This window comes from Dromiciops gliroides, chromosome 3, assembly GCF_019393635.1.
Source record: "Dromiciops gliroides isolate mDroGli1 chromosome 3, mDroGli1.pri, whole genome shotgun sequence".
Taxonomy (NCBI): Eukaryota; Metazoa; Chordata; class Mammalia; order Microbiotheria; family Microbiotheriidae; genus Dromiciops; species Dromiciops gliroides.
The window spans coordinates 272680157-272703634 of NC_057863.1; the positions used below are offsets into that span (position 1 = coordinate 272680157).

Below are 23478 nucleotides of genomic sequence, written 5' to 3' on the forward strand. Positions count from 1 at the left end.
GAGTTCAAATCCGATCTCAGACACTTAACAATTATTAGCTGTGTGACCCTAGGCAAGTCACTTAACCCCAATTGCCTCACCAAAAACAACAACAACAACAACAAAAAGTCAATTATTACAAATGGATCTACTCCTGTATTTTTTTATATAGCTAGAAATTTTCATTTATTTCTGCAGTAGTTTGATTGCAAGGGCTGGTGATTGAAAGGCTTCAAATATCTAAAAGTTGCTACACAGGCAAAAAATGTTTTCTTAAGACTCAGAGACAGCTGTTAATCACTGAATGCTTGAAAGTAAATCCTCAGCAAACTTGTCCCCTCCCATCAGAGTAAAACATAGGACCTGGCTTCCTGGAAGGAATTGCTTCCTGTGGGGACTCCTACCAACTCCTACCATCTTTGTAGGCATCTTACTGTTAGAGTACTGCAGCAGCCTGAGAAACCTTGATCCTCTCCACCCCTGCTTCCAACTTCAGCTGCTTCATCAAGTGTTCCATGGGGCTGAGGCTAGAACTAGAAGACACACTACCTGTCCTTACTTAATCGTTATTAATCTCTCTGTGACTATCTCAAATTTCTCTTATATAAGTCAATAGTAACCTCAAATTGATGATCAGTCTTCTCCACTCCTGCAGCTCACCTCTAAACACATACACAATTTGTTTTCCCGTCTTTTTTGTTTCAAGTTCTTCTTTCATCTCCCATTCCTCTCCCCCCAAAAAACCCATCTACTACAGAAGCAAATAGTTCTATACTTCATATACTAATAATCACCAATTCCATAGTCAAGGGGTACCACTGTTTTTAAATAACAAACATCATAGTGAAAAGAGTATAGAGCATGGAGTCAGAAAACTGAGATTCAAATTTTTACTCTTGTTTTTGTTCAGTCTTTTTAAGCCATGACTGACTCTTCATGACCTCATTTGGCACTTTCTTGGCAAAGATACTGGAGTGGTTTGCTATTTCCTTCTCCAGCTCATTTTATAGATGAGGAAACTGAGGCAAGTGGGGTTAAGTGACTTGCCCAGGGTCACACAGCAAGGAAGTGTCTGAAGCCAGATTTGAACTCGGGAAAATAAATCTTCCTGACTCCAGGTCCAGTGCTCTGTCCACTATGTCACATAAGTGCCCCCAATCCTGATGCTATCACTTAATAATTGTGGCCTTGAGCAAGTTTCTTTAGAAAACTGTTTCCTTATATGTTGAAACAAGAGGATAGAACTAGATGATCCCTAAATTCACTTCCAGCTTTTACCTACTCTGAATTTTTTGCATAAATATGGAAGTCTCTAAACTAAGTAAACCACACCGTAGTTAAGTTTCTAATGATTTTGTTGAAAGGGCAGGAAATAGCATAGCTCTAGTCACTATTGGCATTCGATTCATGAGTGCTTTATATTGTATTTGAGAATACCTTAAATAATACTGAGAAAAATTTAAGCATTACTTACTTAAAGGCATATATTTTTCAAAAGTTCAATTTTACTAAAAGTGATGAGTGATGAGGCATGGCTTATTAAAAGATTCTGAATGAAAGATAACCTTGTGATAATTTTACTTTTGTGCTTCTTTTAAAATCTCTTGTAACTTTAACTACTTATTCTTATAGGTATGTATGCTGATTTCTGATAAGAACTTTGCTCATCTATTCCTTTGATTTCTGTTGGTTTCAAAAGACATCTCATTTGACTACTACTACTACCTTACAGTAGTTGGGAGGGGGGAGAAGAAATTTTAAGTAGAAAATGGCAAAAATGTGACATTGAGACCACAATTTGCAAGTGAATATTCTACCTTTGTTTAATTGTCTTCCTGATTTCCAGAGAAAGTGAGTGTCACTTCAACCTTCTCCTGAAAGCATCAAGATAAGTATCCCTATAATTCTATTTAGGAAAGGAGCAGAGAGGGTAAATCACTGGCCTTCTGGAAAGTGGTTTAAAATGGTTGATGTTCATTATCTAAATTCAGATAGCCATATTTACTATTCCCAAGATTTTAACTGTTTATATGTAAAACAACTCATACCTCTAAGCTCACAATATTCACTGGTTGTGCTTTTTGTGATGAAGTCATCCAGGATACTTTCAAACAGAAGAAACCCCATGTTCCTTTTGTAAATTTTTGCCTCTCCTATCAATCAGATAATCAACCAACAAACATTTATTAAATACACACCATGTGCCAGACACTATGCTAAGCTTTGGGAATATAAATTCAATGAATGAAACAATCTCACTTCACAAAAAGTTTATATTCTAATGTACATAAGTAAATATATGCAGAATAAATACCACCCAGGGCTTAAGCCTGTTTTTATGAGACTTTCCTCTTTGGTGGAGAATGATTACTTAATCCTCTGTGCTTGGATGAAGGGCACAGTTGATAACAGTTTGGAGAAGAGGGATCCTTGTTCTTCTGGCTTTCTGTTCTCACCCAAAAGGAAATTTCTTGAAGTCTCTGGTATGGTCATTGAGGATAGAGACACGGTTGAAGTCCCAACTCCTTCATATGTTGGCTTCTTTTTAGACTCTTTCTCTCCTTTCAGGAACCTCCCACTAAAGAATACCTAGAACTCAGTATGTCTTCTTTCAAAATTGAAAGCCAGAAGAATGAAAATCTCTTCTCTCCCAAGTTCTCATGAACTCTGCCCCTCATGGAGTGACATCAACTAATCATTCTTCATTAGTGAAAAATATATATATATATATATATATATATATATATCTATATATATATATATATATATATATATATATATATATATATAAATGGGCTTGATCTTTGAGTTCCAAATATAAAGAAAAATAAATACAAATAAACACAAAGGCAAATTCAAAACAGGGCAGCAAAGTGGCACAGTAGATAGAATGCTGGGCTTCAAGTGAGGAAGACTCATCTTACTGAATTCAAATCTGGCCTCACACATTTACGAGCTGTTTGACTCTGGGCAAGCCACTTAACCCTGTTTTCCTCAGTTCCTAAGCTAAAAAATGAGTTAGAGGAAGACATTGCAAACCTCTCCAGTGTTTTTGCCATGAAAACTCCAGCTGGGGTCATGGAGAGTTGTACACAACTGTGAAATGACTGAACAACAACAAAAAGTTAAAGACAAGGTATTTTGGGAAAGATGATATTAATGTTGGGGAAGGCAATCAGAAAAGGCTCTTTGAAGAAAGCAACTTGCATTGAAAGAAAAGAGAGGTTCACTGGGGCAGAGGTGAGGAGGAAGTATATTTCAGGAAGGGAGGATGATCACTGAAAAGGGGGTTGATGAAAGATGAAGTGCTAAATGTGGTTTAGCTGGATTGAAGAGTAAAAGAGGCAACTGGGAGGAGGCTGGAAAGATAGGTAGGTATTAGAGTAGAAAATATTTTTTTAAAACAAGGAAAATATTGGATGTTGGAGGGGATGCAGGAAAATTGGGATGCTAATCCACTGTTGGTGGAGTTGTGAACTGATCCAACCATTCTGGAGAGCAATTTGGAACTATGCCCAAAAGGGTATAAAACTGTACATACCCTTTGATCCAGTAATTCCACTGATATGTTTATAGTTCAAAGACATTCCCCCAAAGGAGAAAAAGACCTTCTGAGAAAATAATTAATAATGGATTTCTTAGGAGACCCAGGGATCAATTTCTGAGTCCTTTCTCCTCTCCACCCCCCACTCTAGAAAGTCCAGTTCTGGAGAAACTTCAGCAAATCTTATTTGAGACAAACCCAAGGGAACAAAAGAAATGGGGACAGACTCTTTAGTCTAGCTCAGTGAAGGAATGATGGGATAAAACTACACGTAGATAATGGACTTTCCGTTTGCCCTTCATTGAGGGTCTTTTACATTTTTCTCCCTGATCTCATCTGTATGTAATGTAGACCACGGTCAAGTCATGTCAACCAGTGGAATTGAATGATGCTAACAAATTAGCTTTGATTGATGTATAATGACCTGCCTCTATTGAAAAAGGGTAAAAACTCTTGGAAAAGGCCATGAGCTCTCTTTCTCTCAGTGCGTGCTCTTGGCTCTCTGGTAGGTCATCTGAACTTTCTTAGCCCTTTTTGAGACCACATACTGTCTATCTGGGTCTTCTCAGGCCTTTCTCCTGCTTGCGCTAACTGCCATGCTGACCCTCTCTCCCTGTTTTCTCTACCACATGGCCTGAGACCATGAGAAGTTAGAGAGATTCATGGACAATCATTTACTAGTATATAATATTAATAAATTAATATATACTTGACCCAAACTGTGGTATCTAGAGCAATAACAAATTAATTTTTTTTCAGGTTAAACATTTTTATTTTTATTTTTCTGTTCCAGTCTCTATCCCTCCTTCCCTCCCCCCTCCCCTCTTCCTGAAGCAGCAAACAATCTGATATGAGTTATAAATATATGATCATATAAAACATCATCATATTTGTGACTTAATGAAAGAATGCTAAAAATAGCATGCTTCAGTCTGTTCCATCAATAACAGTTCTTTCTTTGGAGATGGATAGTATGTTTCATCAATATTCTTTTGGGATTGTCTTGGATTTTTGTACTGTTGAGAATAGTCAAGTCATTCACAGTTCTTCATCAAACAATATTACTGTCTCTGTGTACAGTGTTCCCTTGGTTCTGCTCACTTCCCAATACATCATTCTATACATGTCTTTCCAAGTTTTTTTTGAAGTCATCCTGTTTGTCATTTCTTAGAACAGTAATATTCCATTACCATCATATACCACAGTTTCTTTAACCATTCCCCATCTGATGGGCATTCCTCTGATTTCCAATTTTTAGCCACCACAAAAAACTTCTATAAATATTTTTGTACAAATAGGTCTTTTTCTCTTTTTGGGGAGGTCTTTGGGATATAAACCAAATAATGGTATTGCTGGATCAAAGGGTATGCACAATTCAACAGCCCTTTGGGCATAGTTCCAAATTGCTCTCCAGAATGGTTGAATCTTTTCAAAACTCCACCAACAGTGGATTAGCATCCCAGTTTTCCCACAATCCCTCCAACAACCAATATTTTCCATTATTGTTATATTTACCATTCTAATAGGTGTAAGATGATATCTCAGAGCTGTTTTCATTTGCATTTCTCTGATCAATAATGATTTAGAGCATTTTTCATATGATTATTGATAATATTTATTTTTTGCATGAAAACTTCCTTTTCAAGTCCCTTGACCATTTATCAATTGGAGAATGACTTGTATTTTTAAAAATTTGACTCAGTTCTTTATATATTTGAAAAATGAAGCCTTTTTCAGAGATATTTGTTTCAAAAATCCTTTCCCAGTTTTCCACTTGCTTTGTAATCTTGGTTACATTAGTTTTGTTTTTGCAAAAGCTTTTTAATTTTATATAATCAAAATGATCTATTTTACATTTAATTTTATTCTGTATATTTTCTTTGGTTCTAAATTCTTCCCCTGTCCATAAATCTGACAGATAGATGATTCTATACTCCTTTAATTTTCCTATGGTATCATCCTTTATTTGTAAATCATGTATCCATTTTGACCTTATTTTAGTATACGGGGTAAGATGTTGGTCTATACTTAATTTCTACCTTATTGTTTTCTAGTTTTCCCAGCAGTTTTTGTTAAATAATGAGTTTTTTTCCAAAATCTTGGATCTTTAGGTGTTGTTTCTATGTGTTCTATTTTACTGCTCTACCTCTCTATTTCTTAGCTAGTACCAGATTGGTTTTAAAATTACTGCTTTATAATACAGTTTGAGATCTGGTACTGCTAGACCACCTGTTTTTCATTGATTCCCATGATATCCTTGAACTTTTGTTTTTCCAGATAAATTCTGTTATTATTTTTTCTATCTCTATATAAAATATGATCTAGATGATCTGTGAAAATAATGACAGCAATATTGTTTAATGAAGAACTGTGAATGACTTAACTATTCTCAGAAATACAATGATTCAAGACAGTCTGAAAGGACAGATGATGAAGAATACTATCTACCTCCAAAGAAAGAACTGATATTGATTGAACACAGACTGAAGCATGCCTTTTTTCACTTCATTTCTTTCATTTTTTTCTTTTATTTGAGTTTTCTTGTACAAAAATTACTAATATGGTAATGTTTTACATAATTTCCCATGTATAACCTAAATCTGCTTATTGATTCAGGGAGCTGGGGAGGGAAGGAGGAATAGAATTTGGAACTCAAAACTTTAAACAGAAATGCCTATTATAAAAAAAAGAGAGAAGGGCAGCTAGGTGGCACAGTAGATAAAGCACCAGCCCTGGATTCAGGAGGACCTGAGTTCAAATCTGGTCTCAGACACTTGATATTTACTAGCTGTGTGACCTTGGGCAAGTCACTTAACCCTCATTGCCCTGCCCGCCAAAAAAAGAAAAGAAAGAAAGGTAGGTAGGAACAAAATTATGAAGAATTTTAAAGGCTAAAAAGAGGTTATATGTGATCTTAGTGGCAATAGGGATCCAATGGAGTTTACTACAGAGGAGAGAGACATGGTCAGATCTGTGCTGTAAATCATTGTGGTGGCCATGTGTAGGTTTATATTAGGTTGTAGTTCATACTAGATTTGAGAGAGACTTGAGGTGAGGAGACAACTTAGGATGTTGCAATAATCTCAAAAAGTGATGATGAGAACCTAAACTGAGAGGTGGTAGTTGTTGGAGTAGAGAGAAAGAATTGGCAGGAAAAATGTTATGGATGTAAAAACAGTGAGATATGGCAACTGTCTGGCTAAATGGGGTAAGAAAGAGTGAGAAGTTGAGGGCCACACTGAAGTTATGAATCTGAGAGATGGGAATAATGGTCATCTCTTTGATAGAAATATGGAAGTTTGGAAGAGGGGTTCTCTGAGGGTTTGTTCATTTCTAGTACTGTTCTGTCAAAGGTTTTATTTAGAATTCTCTTTGGCTATCCATTATCTATGGGATAATAAAAATAATTTCCTAAAATATATTGTTTTATCCTTCTAGGCAAAAAAATAAAATTAAAAGTGATGGACAATGAAGTCTTTAAGCACTGGACTGAAGTTGGGGAATTGGTCTTAGCTCTTCTATTAAATAGCTGAATGACTTTGGGTAAATCATTTTACTTCTCTCTTCCACTGTTTCCTTATTTGCAAACTACCTTACAGGGTTGTTTAAATTCAAATGAAAGAATATATAACATAAGTAACAGTCAATTATACAAGTCTCCTGACCTGTGAGGGGAGCTAAATCACTTAAGACTAAATTCGAGCCCTCCCCCCCCCCAACCCCGGGGAGAGAGAAAGCTATTATAAGCTTTTGGAGTTGCTTTGGAGAGTATGAGGGACAGAAGATGCACAGACTAGCAGACAACAGAGTCTGAAAAAATGGTGTTGAGCATATGCAGGCTCCACCAAGTCTTCATCCACCAGAAATAGGCAGTTCAATAGTGACCATAGTGTGAGACAAGTCCGAGAGTTGGTGAAATTTTCCATGGAGGATAAGACAGCAGCCTGGTGGATACTCCTCCCCACTCTCTTTCCTCCCCCTTCTTATTTTCCATTTAGAAGGGATCAAGTAGGTATTAATTGCCTACAATGTGCCCACCCATGCTAAGCACTTACTATTATTATCCCCATTTTACAGTTGAGGAAACTGAGGGAGACAAAGATCTGATTTGTCCAGGGTCACATATTGAAAAGAGGAGGTTTAAAATCCTAAAAAGGTTTCTTTTGGTTACATCTATTCATTGATGTTTCAGTTCTAGTAGCAGTGGCTACTTGATTACATGTATTTTTTACAGTTTCTGATCTGGTGTCCAGAGGTGGCCTGGAAATTCATAGTATTTATTATTATTTTATTACTTACTATTTAAGCAGGGTAGAAATTATTTTACTAATAATCTTAATTAATGAGCTTTCAAAAATAGCAGGGGAATAGAATTCATGAATCTGTAGACTGATTACCCTAAATTAAAAAACTGTGAGCTTATCTGATATCCCAGAAGCTTTGAACAAAGGGAGTTTGGACACTTCTACCCCTTGTCTCTGGAGGGGGAAGAGAGTGTATGAGTGTTATGACCAGAGAGAAGACAACACTCAAAGTGGAGCCCTGTGGGCCCAGACAATAGTGGATCTGGGAGATTTTCTTCCCATCCCTTTCTGAAGGGAAAGAGAAGTCCACCTTCTAGCAACACAAAAATATTAATGCCAAAAAGTGATGAGAGAATTCATAATGAAGTAGATAGAGCAGATATTGGAGTCAGGATGACCTGGGTTAAAGTTTTACCTCTGCATGTACTAGCTGTAGGACTCTTGGAAAGTCACTACTCAAGGCAACTTGGGGCAGCTAGGTGGCACAGTGGATCGAGCACTGGCCCTGAAGTTGTGAGGAACTGAGTTCAAATCTCACCTGAGACACTTACTAGCTCAATTGCCTTAAAACATTCAGCTTTGGGGTGGCTAGGTGGCGCAGTGGATAGAGCACCAGCCTTGGAGTCAGGAGTACCTGAGTTCAAATGCGGCCTCAGACACTTAACACTTACTAGCTGTGTGACCCTGGGCAAGTCACTTAACCCCAATTGCCTCACTAAAAAACAAAAACAACAACAACAAAAAAACCCATTCAGCTTTTCCATTTGGCTTTTCAAGCTGTTGACTTTTTTCTCATGACATTCAGGGTCATCTCCAGTTATCTTTATCTATAACTCGCCACTGGACCCAGATAGCTCTGGAAGAGAGAATGAGGTTGGTGACCTTGCAAAGCCCTCTCTGAATTAAGTCTACTTCACCGCAAGTCATGACATCACCCCTAATGTCATGGTCCTCTTCAAGAATGATGGGCAAAGAACAACAACTCAAGGCAATTTTCTAAGATTATAAGTTTCAGGACAATGTCTTTTTTATATTTATATTTTTATTTTCCCCAATTACTTGTAAAATACAAATTTTGACATCAATTAAAACAAACTTTGTGTTCCAAATTCTCTTCCTCTCTTCCTCCCCCTGCCCAAGAACTCAAGCAATTCAATATAAGCTATGCATGAGCACTCATGCAAAACATTTCCACATTAGCCAAGTTGTGAAAGAAAACAGACAAAAACAAAACTTCAGATAAAGGAACTAACAAAAAAATTATGCTTCAATCTGTATTCAGTTACTATCAGTTCTCTCTCTGTAGATAGATTGTATTTTTCATAACACCTTCTGAGTTGTCTTGGATCATTGCATTGCTGAAAATAACCAAGTTTTTCACAGCAGATTATCTCACAATGTTGCTGTTATTTTATATACAGTACATTTCACTTTGCATCAGCTCATGCAGGTTCTTCTAGGTTTTTCTGATAGCATCCCACTCATCATGTTTTAAATAGTAAACTACATTTATATAGTTCTTTAAAGAGAGATTTCCTTATAATAAACTCATGAGGTTTATTATTGCAACAACAGTAATATATAACATTTATATAGTACCTTTTACCTGACATAGAATTTTCTTCACAATAGCCCAGCAAAGTAAGTACCATATGTTTTGTCATTGTTGTTGTCATCGTCAATCATCATCCCTAAGCCCTCATCATCCTCTTCAATCAATCCTCCTAACCATCAATCCTCATCTTCATCATTACTTATCATCATCAGCCCTCATCATTAATCAGTCCTCATCAATCAAATCCTCATCTTCCTCCAATCATCATCAATTAAATCAATCAATCAATCACCATCATCATCTTACATTACTCTTGCCTATGTTTCAAATTTTTTTTCACAGTTACTATTGTTAACTGTTTCCCTCTATCCTATTTCCTCCCTGTGATTTTTACTGTTTTCTATCTTCTTTTACCCTATCCCTCCTCAAAAGTGTTTTGCTTATGACTGCCCCCTCCCCCTCTCTGTCCCCTCTTCTTTCACCCCTCTCTCCTTATCCCCTTCTCTTCCTACTTTCTTGAGCCAATTCTGATGTGTAGGGCTCATTCGCTGCCTCACTCCTTCCCCATCTCTCCCCCCACTCCATATGTTCTTTCCTGCTTCTTTCTTTCATGTGAGATTTCATCCATTCTACCTTTCCCCTTCCCCCTCACCCAGTGCAATCCTCTCCCCACTCAATTTTGCCCTAAAGATGTCATCATGGGGCAGCTAGGTGACACAGTGGACAAAGCACCCAACCTGGACTCAGGAGGACCCAAACCCAAATCTGACCTCAGACACAAGACACTCACCAACTCTGCATCCTCAGGCATACCACCCAACCCTAACCATCCCACCAAAAAACAAACAAAGAAGATAAACAAAAAATAAATTCTTTACAGATAGCATCCCTTCATAATCAATTCCCACTTGTGCCCTCTGTCCAAATCCACTCCTATAATTAGTTTGGCTATAATATTCCTGGAAGTTTTCATTCCGGGATTTCTTTCAGGAGGTGATTGGTAGAGTCTCTCAATTTCTATTTTACCCTCTGTTTCTAGAATATCCAGGCAATTTTCCCTAACAATCTCTTGAAAGATGATATCTAAGCTCCTTTTTGTTCATGGTCTTCAGGCAGTTCAACAATTCTTAAATTATCTCTCCTAGATCTACTCTAGGTCAGCTGTCCTTCAAAGAAGACATCCCACATTGCCCTCCATTTTCCCATTCACTTGGATCTGCTCTACTGTGTCCTGGTCTCTCATAAAGTCATCAGCCTCCACTTGTTCAATCCTAATTCCAAGGCAATTATTTTCTTCAGAGGACTTTTCCATTTGGCTTTTCAAGCTATTGACTTTTTTCTCATGACTTTCCTGCATCACTCCCATTTTTCCTCTACCTCTCTTACTTTATCTTCAAGTTCCTTTTTGAGTGACTCTATGGCCTGAGACTAACTCATATTTTTCTTGGAAGCTTTGGATGTAGCAGCCCCAGTGTCGCTATCCTCTTCTAAAGATGCACCTTGATCTTCCTTGTCACTACAGAAACTTTCTATGGTCTCCATCTTTCTCTCTGCTCATCTTTCCTGCCTATTACTTGACTTTTAACTCCTTCTTAATGTGGGGCACTACTTCCAGGCTGTACGGTCCCAAGATTCAGGGGGTTCAAAGGGGTATGATTTAAGGAGTGGCAGGTTCTTCACTCACCTGCTCTGTTCATGGGTCTGTAAATAACCCCAAGCCAACTTGCTCTTCACCTAGGAAACAAAATATTTATTTTGCTGGGTTGAAAGATCCACTGAGCCTGTGCCCCTCCCCAACCTTGGCCCACTACTCAAGATTGTTTCCTGGCTTCCAGCAGCTGGGGTAGAACTACCAAATTCCACCTCAGCTCCAGCAGAGACCCCTTTAGTCTCCCCCTGACCAACCATTTAGCCCTCTCACCAGACAGTGAGCTTAGTTCTAGAAGATGCCAGCACTGCAGCTGATTTGGAGGACCTGGGGGGAAATTTCTCTGGTGTGGCCTGCCTTGGGCTGGATCTAAGTCAATACAACCAGAGGGTTGGGCTTCACTCCTACCCTGGTACAGCAGACCCCTCCTGCCAAACTTCTAAGCTGTCTTTTGAGTAGCAGGACAATTTTAAGACTACATCAGGGGAGAGAATTTCTACACTGGGAGATCACTACATCAATGAAATAACAATTCTACGCAATAAACAAATAAATGAAAGCATTATACAAATGAAAGAATAATCACATATGATAGCATCAAGTCCTGTTTCTATACCAAGTTCTAGGCATCAGTACAAAGTTTAATATGATCTCAAAAGATATCAGATTAACCCTCCTTTCCTGCTTTAAAAAAAATTAATTGGGTCTTTTATGATGAGAATCTGATATAGATTTGCTCTTGACCCACTCACATGTAGAAATTAGGTTTCCATTCTCTGCCTCTCTGTCTCTGTTTCTCTGTCTCTGTCTCTCTCTGTCTCTCTGTCTCTCTCTTCCCTTCTCTCTCTTTATGTGTGTTGTTGGAAAATAATGAATTATCTTTATCTGTAAAATGTGGGGATTGGCCTGGAGTATCTCTAAGGTTTCATCTAGCTCTAAAATTCTGTGATTTAGTTGGCTAAATGTGTTCACTTTCTTTTTTATCCGGTACTTCAGTACCATCTTAATAATGCCAGTATGTAGATTTGATTATGTCATTTCAATGCTCATAAATCTTCAATGCCTCCACATTGCCTAGTGAATAAAAATCAAACTCCTTAGACTTCCACAGTTTGGTTCCAACCTACCTTTCTAGGCTTAGCTCAAATGGCTCCATCTCAGGCCTATGATTTAGGCAAACCACATGATTTGCTCTCTATTTTGGACACATCCCACCAATTCTTTTTTTCATGTCTTTTGTTCATGTCATTCCCTGTGATTAGAATTAACTCCTGCATGTTCCCATCTTGACCTGTCAAAATATTAGCCATCCATCATTTAAGGCCTAGCTCAAATGCTTATTCTTCCCCAAATTAGAAATCACTTCCTTCCTGGATCTTTCATGGTATTTTTATCTTTCCTTATTCATTTATATCACCATGATGAATTTGGCACTAGAGTGGATCTTGTATGTGTCATATCCCTCCTATTAAATTAAAAGCATTTTTGTGTGACAGAGAACATGTCTTATTCATCACTCTATCTCACCCAGCACCTAAAATAGTGCATTGCAATTAGTAGGTACTCAATTAGTGTTTACTGATTTGAATACCATGGACTGTTTAGCTCTGACATTTAAGAGTTTTATGAAATAATGCTTCAGGGAAGACAATGGTTTATCTTTTTCAGTTTTCTTGAATTACTGTGACAGTAGAATGTGACCTATTTTTCCTTTGATAATTTTCCTAATATGATTTTAAGTTCTTTCAGGATTGGAGTTGTGTTTTACTCATCTTTGCATCCTTTAGATGCTGGAACAGAAGGAGCTTAATAAAGTCTAGTTATTCATATGAAAGTAAGTTATGAGAGAAATGAAAAGAAAAAAAAAAACCATGAAGTGGAAAATCACTGTCTTTCATTTATTGCTTTACCAGAGCTTCTACATGGCCATGCACTTGTTTTGAATACCATCCAAGTAAAGTTATAGGATAGGCAAGGTGAATGTGTGCCAAAATTAGGAATGAAGCTTGTTTTTTCAGTTTAACATTCAAGTGTTGCTTACTTGTCCTGTTCACTATATAGTACTTTGAAAGCTCCTGTAGAGGACTTGTTATAACTAAAATAAGCTAACCTTCTGTTAATCTTCAAAAAAAGTTGGAAAATGTTATAGAAACTCATTAAATAAGAACATTGTTCATTTTTAATTCCTGTTGCTAATTTCTTCTATTTGTTAATATGAAATTATCAATATTATTGAAGTATAAGGTAACTTCCACATAGCACTGTGAATTGTATATTTTTCCCCAAATGCCACAAAATTAGGGGAAACAGTGATTCAAGATGCCTAGAGAATTATTTAGCTCACTTTAACAGAAGGCTGAAATTAAGCACAGAAAATTCCAAGTGCCCACAACAAGAACTTGAAATTAAAGAAAATATCACCTAGAATATCAATGCCCTGGGATCACACTAAAACAGAATTAAAATCCCACAAAAAATACAATTTCTAAGAGTACATGACCTAATCAAGGTATAAATAAACGATTGTTTAAACTGCAGGGATGATTTAACAGATTTTTTTTTTCTCTCCAATATTTGGACGTTGTACTTTATTATGCATAAAAGACTTCAAAGAAACCTATCCCAGATATAAATGGTGACAAGTGCAAGTGATCAGTTATAATGAGGAAGGTCTTTCCATTGAATGAAAATAGACTATAAGCTCCTTGGGAGGGAAGGACTTATTTTCCTTTCGTGTCTGTACTCCCAGTGACTAACATGGTGCCTTGCATTTGTATTTAATAAATGTTTTTTAATTGTACTGAGTTAAAAGAATGGTCTATATTCCTTGCAGTGGATTTATGTGAAAGTGCTTTTAATTACCTCATTTCCTTCTTGTTATTTTTAATAGCAAATCAAATTGAGCAATTAGCAATGCCAATTTATTGCCTTTTTAGTGTGCTATAAATTTATTTTTGTTTACTTTTGGATTTATGTTCAGACCTACTATTCCAACTGTGTAAGGAGCTCTGAAATAAGGAAACTCCTTCTACCAATTCATATAGGCACCTTCTCTGTAATTTACAGTCTTGAAAAGTTGCTTGAGTCACCAAAAGGTAAAGCAGCTTTCCTATAATTATTCAGAAAAAAAATCAATTATAATTATTCAGCCAGTATGTGTTGGAGACTGGACTTGAATCCAGATCTCCTTAGTGTCAGGGAGGTCCACTATGCCCCTTAAACATGATGTTGCCTATTAAATAGACCCATTTTCAGGGATTTTAAAAAAAATCCATCTACAGTGGTACAGAATACTCTTCATATGTCCACTTACTTATACAAGTAGGTTACCTAAGAAACGTCACAAATGGGGAAAACTTTTTAATGGTCTTATTTATGCATGTTAATTTAGGAATTTGAAAAGTATGAGCTTGTGGCAGGTGGTGTGATATAGTAGATTGAGAGTTGGCCTTGCAGAAACATGAGATCAAGTTTTCCTCTGACATACTACTTATATGACCCTTAACAGATCATTTATCCTATTAATGTCTTCAGAAACTTTCTTAGGTTCTAAATTGAAGAACAGGTTCCAATCTGCAATGGTAAAAGACATCCTGACAGAGATAAAATAATAGGTCTGGAACAGAAAATAAAAACAAGCAGAAACACATAGCACTAACACTTTCCCAAAAGGCTTCTCCTATTAATGTTCTTTAATAGTTCTTCTGGAATTAGCTTCTGTTTAAAGTGGATGAGTTTATATTTTATTAGGATTTGGTTACGGTTAGTAATTTATTAAAAAGGCATGTGAAAGAGCAAGGTAAAAGGGTTGCACACTAAATACAAACATTTTTTGTTTTCTCATCAAATTATCTATAGTTTGATTAAAAATATCATTTTGTTTAAGGTTTTTACCACACAATAGCATTCAAGCCAGAAGAGAGGCCTTAGAGTTCATCTTGCTCAGCCTTCTCATTCTACATGTAACCACCAGGTGGCGGTATCTGGCAAGGTTTGTAAGTTTACCTGGAGAGTAATAGGTAGACACTCTTTAACTCTACCTTTGAAATTTTCAGATTCTCTCCTCAACTCCTCCCTTAACTGTCCTCATTAGCATGACTCTTTCTTAGTCAATGAATTGTAACCTTGCACTTGCTTAAGAAAGGACAAGAGGGAAGAAATATATAGAAAAATACACATTAGAAGATATGAGTGGCCAGGGTATATATGTGATAGGGAACACAAATAGGAAACATTTGGTCAGGTTACATATAAAAAGTGGCACACATATTGAGCAGGTAGAGCTAGGCAGTATAGGGGATAGAGTGCCAGGCCTAGAGTCAGGAAGAATCATCTACTTGAACTCAAAACTGACCTCAGACACTTACTAGCTGTGTCACCCTGGGTAAGTCACTTAACCCTGTTTGCATCAGTTTCCTCATCTGTAAAATGAGCTGGAGAAGGAAATAGAAAACCACTCCAGTATCTCTGTCAAGAAAACCTCAAATGGGGGGTCAGATGTGACTAAAACAGTTGAACAACAGCCACAAATGCATATGGAACTACTGTACACACATGGAGAGGGAAGTCAGTCCTCTGATGCTATGCTGATGTTTTCTTAATTATGTACTCTTCACTGATTTCTTCAAATGATATTCTTGTGTTGTTTTAGGCAAGTCTTTTCCCCATTGGTCTTATAACCTCTGATCAGTCAGTCAGTCAGTAAGTAAACATTTATTAAGTTCTTATTATGTGCCTGCACTATTCACTGGGGATACAAAGAAAGGAACTTCCAATCTAATGGGGAAGACAACATTCAAATCAATGTGTATAAACAAGATCATTGTAGATAATCAACAAAAGGAAGGCATTAGAATTAAGGGGGATAATTTAAAAAAAGGGGGGGCAGCTAGGTGGCACAGTGGATAAAGCATCAGCCCTGGATTCGGGAGGACCTGAGTTCAAATCCAGCCTCAGACACTTGACACTTACTAGCTGTGTGACCTTGGGCAAGTCACTTAACCCTCATTGCACCACCAAAAACAAAACAAAAAAAAAAAACCACACAAAAATTATATGAAGTAGAATTAAGAAGAGTATGGAAAGTCTTCCTGTAAAAGATAGTGTTTTAGCTGGGATTTGAAGGAATCCAGGGAGGCCAAAAATGGAGATGAGGAGGGGGAACATTCCAGATATAAGGGACAGCCAGTGAAAATGCCCAGAGTTGTGAGATAGATTATCTTATGGAATGTCTTTTGGAAGGAACATGGGGAGGGGAGTGTGTGAGGAATAAAAAGATTGGAAAGTTAAAAGGGAAGGAGGCAGGTTATGAAGAGATTTGAACATTAAACAAAGGAATTTATATTTGGTCTTGGAGGTAATAGGGAGCCAGTGGAGTATAATAAATGAGGGAGGAAGGAAGGATGTCAGTTGAGCCAGTTGAAATTCTTGCTCTCAGAAGCTGCTCTATTGTACACTGCCTCACCAGTCACTCATTGTTTCCTTGTCTCTGTTGAATACATAGACTCTACTTGGCTATAGTTTCCACCTTCTGGCTCAAATGAAATCTTTGTCTCTTCCTTAGGGAAGAAGGGGTGCTGCCATGATTTTTAACTTAAAGCCCATAGACTTAGGCCTTTTAGAAAGGGCCTATCTGGAAACCAGCAAAACGCTAACCCTTCCATTTCCTAATTCCTCCTGTCTTGTTGCTTCTAAATCTTGACTACTGAGAATTCTTCTCTTTATAAGAGGAGAGCCGCAGGCTTCTAAATCAAACTCTAAAGTAAAGAGCAGAAAGCAGAGTCCTCTTAGCTAGCTAAAACCCTACGATTTTATCTTTTCTTTTCTTCCTGGTTCTGGGTTTTGAGTCCCAGTCAGAGACTGCACACTAGCTTATAGTGAGTATTCCTTCTATTTCCCAATTTTAATCTCTGAAGGTTAGACTGTGAAGCTGCTAATGGTTATGTGCCCAATAATTCATGTATAGCTCTGGGAATTAGCTTCCTCAGTTTTCAAACCCTAAATCTCTTCTGTTCTCCCAGGTAGATGAGTGGGTGGAGGAATAGAAGGCACCAAACCAGGTAAGCCTGGGGCCTAGGTCATTATTTGTACTACTTGCTGGGTTGCATTCCTGCTGCTTTCACACATAGATACATACAGCCAGGTAGGGTATACTTTAACCCTAACCCTACATTTTCTTACATTTGATCCTCACAATTTCCCTGTCAAGTAGGACTTTTTTTACTCATTTTATACATGAAAAAAATGAGGTTTAGACCAGTTAAGTGACTTAAGTAGGGCCACACAGCTACTAACTGTCAGAGCCAGGCTTTGAACCCTAATCTTTCCAAGTATAAATCAAGCATTCATTCCATCTTTCCATATTGGCTTTCATATTTGGTGCAGAAATTTACTTCAAAAGAAGAAAGGAACCTTGTTTCAAAATTTAAATATTTAATTAAGATGTTATTTCAATATGGATAAGCATTTTAATTACATATTTTAAGGAACAATTAAATGAAACAACAGATTGGGGGCAGTAGGTGCTGCAGTGGATCGAAAGCACTGGCCCTGGATCCAGGAGGACCTGAGCTCAAATCCGGCCCTCAAACACTTGACACTTACTAGCTGTGTAACCCCTGGACAGGTCACTTAACCCTCATTGCCCTCCAAAAAAGTCAAACAAACAAACAATAAATTGGATTAATCCTTGCTTCGACTTACATTAATATTATCAGTCAACAAGCATTATTCCGCATTTACTATATGCCAGACACAGTGCTAAATGTTGGGGATACAAAGAGAGTCCTCCCCCTCAAAGAGTTTATAATCTAATGAGATAGATAACATGCAATAATGTTAATGAAATCCTCTAAATATGAAAATGATAGTAGTTCTGATTCAACATAATTACTTCAGTGGTAGTGATAAATTGCATAGTAGAAATTACCAATGAGATCAAAATAAGAATAACTTGACTTTAGTCCTGGTTTTACCTTGGAGCGGCTATGTATTTTGGGGTAAGTCATTTCCTCTCTCTTTAGCCTTGGTTTCCCTATCTATGTTGTTGTTCAGTCATTTCAGGCATTTTGACTCTTTGTAACCCCGTTTGAGGTTTTCTTGGCAAAGACACTGGAGTGATTTGCCATTTCCTTTTCCAGCTCATATTACAGATGAAGAACCTGAGGCAAACAGAGTTAAATGATTTGCCCAGGGTCACACAGCTAGTAAATATCTGAGGTCAGATTTGAACCCAGGAAGATGAGTGTTCTGACACTAGGCCTGGCACCCTATTCACTGGGCCATGCTGCTGTTCTCATCTACCTAAGTAACCTTTATACCAGAAGCTTCTTCTTTATTCTTACAAAGGGACTAGATAAACTTGGGAAACCTCTATCTCTTTTTACTCACTACATCTCCCCAGATAACCTGGTTACTTCAGTATTTGCTGCTTTCCTCTTCTTAGGGTATATTCACTAGCTTGTCCAAAAATGGACAGGAATCTTTTATGTGCTAATGAAAATTAATAGAATTCGTATCAGAACCTAGAATAAATATCAATACCTTTCAATGAGTCCCCTCCCTGCATCTTAATTATTGCCCTGAATAGGACTGCTTACAGAAGATATCCCAGTGGTTATTCCTCCAGGGTAGTACCCCCTACATGACTGCCCCGGCTTTCTACTCAGTGCCGCTTCTCCTTGCTTACTGGTCTCTAGCAATCTCAGATGTGGCTGGTCACTTCTCCCTGTTAAACACCTGCAGTGACCTTTCTGCTAGTCTTTTCTAGCTCTATAGCTCATGCTTCCTATAGGTTTCTTCCCAGAAGGCCAGTGTTTCCTTTTCCAGGAGACCAACTATTCTTCACAAATACTGTCAGCCTGAGTCACACCTCCAGTTGCCTGTTTCTGACATTCTTTTATCCTGCAGTTCTCACAGTTCTGGGCTTCAGACACAAGGTCACCCAGAAGTCAGGAACACGCCTCTCCTTGAACTTCCCAAACAAGTCTCCTTTCTCAATTGTCTAGGGGTGATTTTTCATAGTTTGATGTCCTTTCCCCTTCAGTCTCCATGTAGTATACTTTCTTTGTCAATGATTTCCATGTTTGGAGGTTAGGAAAAGCACACCAACATCTCCCTCTTTGTCTCTGAGTCTACTATCATCCCTCTAGGGGAACTAAGAAGGATAATTCAAACTACATGAGTTTGTTTGTTTGTTTGTTTGTTTGTTTGTTTGTTTGTTTGTTCGTTTTCCAAAGGGACAAAAGTGAAGTCATGCACTTCCCTCATTTGAATGTACAATGAAGAAAAGATTTATAATCTTTCTACATTTATACAATTTATAATCTTTTCTACATTTACAAAAAAAAATCAACTTGCTTTTGGGAAATTTTCTTAGAAAACCAGGATGGTTCCTTCCTTGGACACTGTGGCTTTCTGAATAAAAGCATATATTTGGAGTGCAAAGGGATTTTGAGGGTTATTTAGCCCAATTCACTCATTTTGCAGACGAGGAGACTGAGGTCCAGCGAGTTGTAATGGCAAGCTCAAGTAACACAACTGGAATTCAGTCCCAGGTTAAAATCTATTGACATTATACTAAAACAAAAATATAGGCAGATCTATGCTTCTCATTCCCTTTCCTATTTTTTTGTGACCAATGGCATATACATATGTGTATATATAAACATACATACACACACACACACACATATATATGTAGGTTAGGCATTCTGGGTTAAGTGACTTGCCCAGAGTCATACAGCTAGTAAGTGTTAAGTGTCTGAGGTCAGATTTGAACTCAGGTCCTCCATCCACTGAGCCACCTAGCTGTCCCCATACATTTTCTTTCTAAATGTTAATATTATCTTTTCTTGGCGACTTAATTATTTCTCAGTACCTTAGTTATTGTTATTCAGTCCTTTTAGTCAGGTCTGACTCTTCATGACCCTATTTGAGGTTTTCTGGGCAAAGATACTGGAGTAGTTTTCGATTTCCTTCTCCAACTCATTTTATATATGAAGAAATGGAGGCAAATAGGGATAAGTGGTTTGCCCAGGTTCACATAGCTAATAAGTGAGACTGGATTTCAAATCAGGTCTTCCTATCTTCAGACCTATCCACCATTCCACCTGGCTGCCCTCTTAATAGCTTAAAACAAAGTACAAAACCTTGGCTACAACTATAGCTCCTATACATTTTAGTTAGCTTTACTATAGCTATAGATTATACATATATGTTCTATTCATGTGGGTTTGGAGTTTAGAAATGATGTTCAGAATATGTGAGGTTCGAGAACAGAAAACAAGGGACCCTTGGGACTTCTATAGTGTCCCCAGCTAAGTGTTGCAGTGATAGAGCACTAGGGTTGGAATCAGAATGATTCACCTTCATGAGTTCAAATCCATCCTCAGACACTTACTAGCCATGTGATCCTGGCAAGTCATATAACCTTATTTACCCCTCATATGTAAAATGAGTTAGAGAGTAAAATAGCAAATCACTACAGTATTTTTGCTAAGAAAAACCCAAATGGGGTCATGGAGAGTAGGACATGAATGAAATGACTCAACAACACATACAAAAGCCATACAGGTCCCTAGAATATGTTTGGACCCATCAACTATTGAAAACCATAGGTCATGAACCCTCATTTTCCAAACGATCTACATGATCTAGACAGAATTAAGCATATGATATAGTTGGGAGGTGAAAGACAATACAAAAAAATAGGAAGGTCTTCCTTGTTACAAGGAATTAGAAACCGTCTCTTACCACCCATTTCCCATCCTCAAGTCATACAAGGATAAGAATCATCAAATCACAGAGCTAGAGTTAGAAGGCATCCCCAAAAGCCTCCTAGACTGAATCCATTTGTCTGACCTCCTTATACCATCTAATCATCACAGTTCTGCAAGCTAGAGAACAGGCAAAATGTAATGAATTGTCCATCTGAGAAATGGATACTTGGAAAGTAGTGAGTTTTCACTTTTGAGGAGGGAAATGGTAAAAGGAAAGAGAATAGAATAAATGGGGGGAGGATAGAATGGAGGGAAATATGGTTAGTAATAGTAGCTGTGAAAAAAAATTTTTTTGAAGCAAATTTCTCTGATAAAGCCCTCATTTTTCAAATATATAGAGACCGGAGTCAAATTTATTAAAAAAGAGTCATTTCCCAATTGATAAATGAGTAAGTGATACGAACAGTTTTCAGGTGATATAATCAAAGCTATCTATCAACATATAAAATGCTTTAACTCACTATTAATTGGAGACATGCAAATCAAAACAATTCTGGACTACTACCTCATATCTATTAAATTGGCTGATAGAACAGAAGAGGAAAATGACAACTATTGGAGGGGATGTGGGAAAAATGAGGCATTAATGTACTGTTGGTAAAGTTGTGAACTGAGTCGACCATTCTGTAGGGTAGTTTGGAATTGTGCCCCAAGGTCTATAAAGTCAGAAATACTCTTTGAGTGAATAATACCACTACTAGGTCTGTATCCAAAAAGAGATTTTTAAAAAGCAAAATAAAAGGACCTATAGGGACAAAAATATTTATAGCAGTTTCTTTTCTGGTGGCAAAGAATTGGAAATGGAGGGAATGCCCATTAATTGGTCATATGATTATGAGGGAATGTTATCATGCTATAAGAAATGATGAGCAGGATGCTCTCAGTAATACCTGGAAGATTTACATGAGTCGATGCAAAGTGAAATGTACTGTGTACAACGTAACAGCAATATTGTAAGATGATCAGCTGTGAATGACTTTAGCTATTCTTGGCAAGACAATGATCTGAGACAACTTAGGGTGAAAAATGTTATCCATTGGGGGTGGCTAGATAGCATAGTGGATAAAGCACCGGCCCTGGATTCAGGAGTACCTGAGTTCAAATCCAGCCTCGGACACTTGACACTTACTAGCTGTGTGACCCTGGGGAATTCACTTAACCCCCATTGCTCCACAAAAAGAAAAAAGAAAAAGAAAAATGTTATCCATCCCCAGAGAAAGAATTGATGGTGTCTGAATACAGATTGAAGCATGATTTAAAAAAAGGTAGTGAGTTTTGACAAAGAGTGCTGGAGAATTGAGGTTTTGTTGCTTCCTTGTGGGATTTGCTTCCTGCTCTTAGCACCAGCATTGGCTGAGTAAAGATTAGGAGAAATACCTAGGAGTGCTAAAGCTAACATGGTCTGGGCTCAGCTCATGCTTTTCTTCTCTCTCTTTAGCTTTGGCACTTCTTTTTTCTCTCCAGCTTGACTCTAACTCATTTACTTTCTCAAGAAGCATTTCTTCCCCAGCATCTGGTGACATCTCACAATGTCAAATCTCATGGATGAACGAGTAGACTCACAGCTCCTGATGATAAAAGGCAGATGAGGAGCAGGGAATATTAGATGAAGAGCCTGCCAATTCCCATTTGACATGCAGAGATAGGTTTTTGTTGGGAAGACTGACTTGGAGAAGCCTCCCTCTCCTCCCCCTCCTCTGGGAGCAGAGATCCATTCCCCATACACTTACCCTCATCTACTCCCTGCTTACCAATCCTTCTTATGAAGAGTGGGACAAAAAGGAAATCAGTTGTTGCTGTCCTTCTTTCCATTCCCCCTTTAGTTTCTGAGATTTAGAACATTTCTCCCCTCCCACCACCATTCCCCCTTACTGAGAGTCCCTTTAGCACTGTTAACTCTTTAAGTGGTATTGTTTTCAGTTTTTCCATTATGTGTGTGACCCTGTATTAAAAGCCCGATAGCTCTGTGAATCTGTGCCAATTCTGCTCACTTGAATGTGGAAGATTCAGAAGGAAAGGAGGAAATTCAAAAGGGAGTAAATTTAAATTACTGAGGATTTGTAAATCCAAGTCAGAACTGCCAAATCAATCTGGCTGGGAGTTCCAGAGCCACATATTTAGCTGAGATGAGAGTGCATTAGAAGGAGAAAGCGAGAGAACAGTCCTTAAGACCAGATTCCTCTGAGACTTGAATCATTTTTTAAAAGAAAGAAAGAATTACAGAAGTGCTTAAGCAAGGGAGTGGGAAGCTTTCTCCTTTTGATGAAAGGCTAGTGGTGCAGCCCATGCTGGGCTGGAAAATAAGGTACCACCTCCAGAAAGAGTGGGAAAGTGAGTTGCTTGAAAAAGAAAGTCATCATTCTGAAGAGGAATCTCCAATCCATCCTCCACACAGTGATTTTCCCAAAATGCTGATCTAAACATGTCACATATATTGCCACTGCTCTCCCCACCCCCAACCTTACTCCATATATGACAGTGGCTCCCTATTTCCTCTAGGATAAAATATAAAAACCTTTTCTCTGACATTTAACTCTCTTCACAACCCAGCCCCTTCTTGCCTTTTCAGTCTCTGTTACATCACTCCCATCCATGCTATATATAGGAGAGCCATATTGGCACTATTATTGCTCTACACATAGGATAATTCATCTCCCATCTCTATGCCC

At 37.8% G+C, this 23478-nt stretch overlaps 1 pseudogene; it reads right to left on the reverse strand.

The window, feature by feature from the left end:
* Positions 1 to 323: 323 nt before the first annotated feature.
* On the reverse strand, positions 324 to 2106 carry LOC122747462 (annotated as a pseudogene).
* Between the last annotated feature and the right edge of the window lie 21372 nt (positions 2107 to 23478).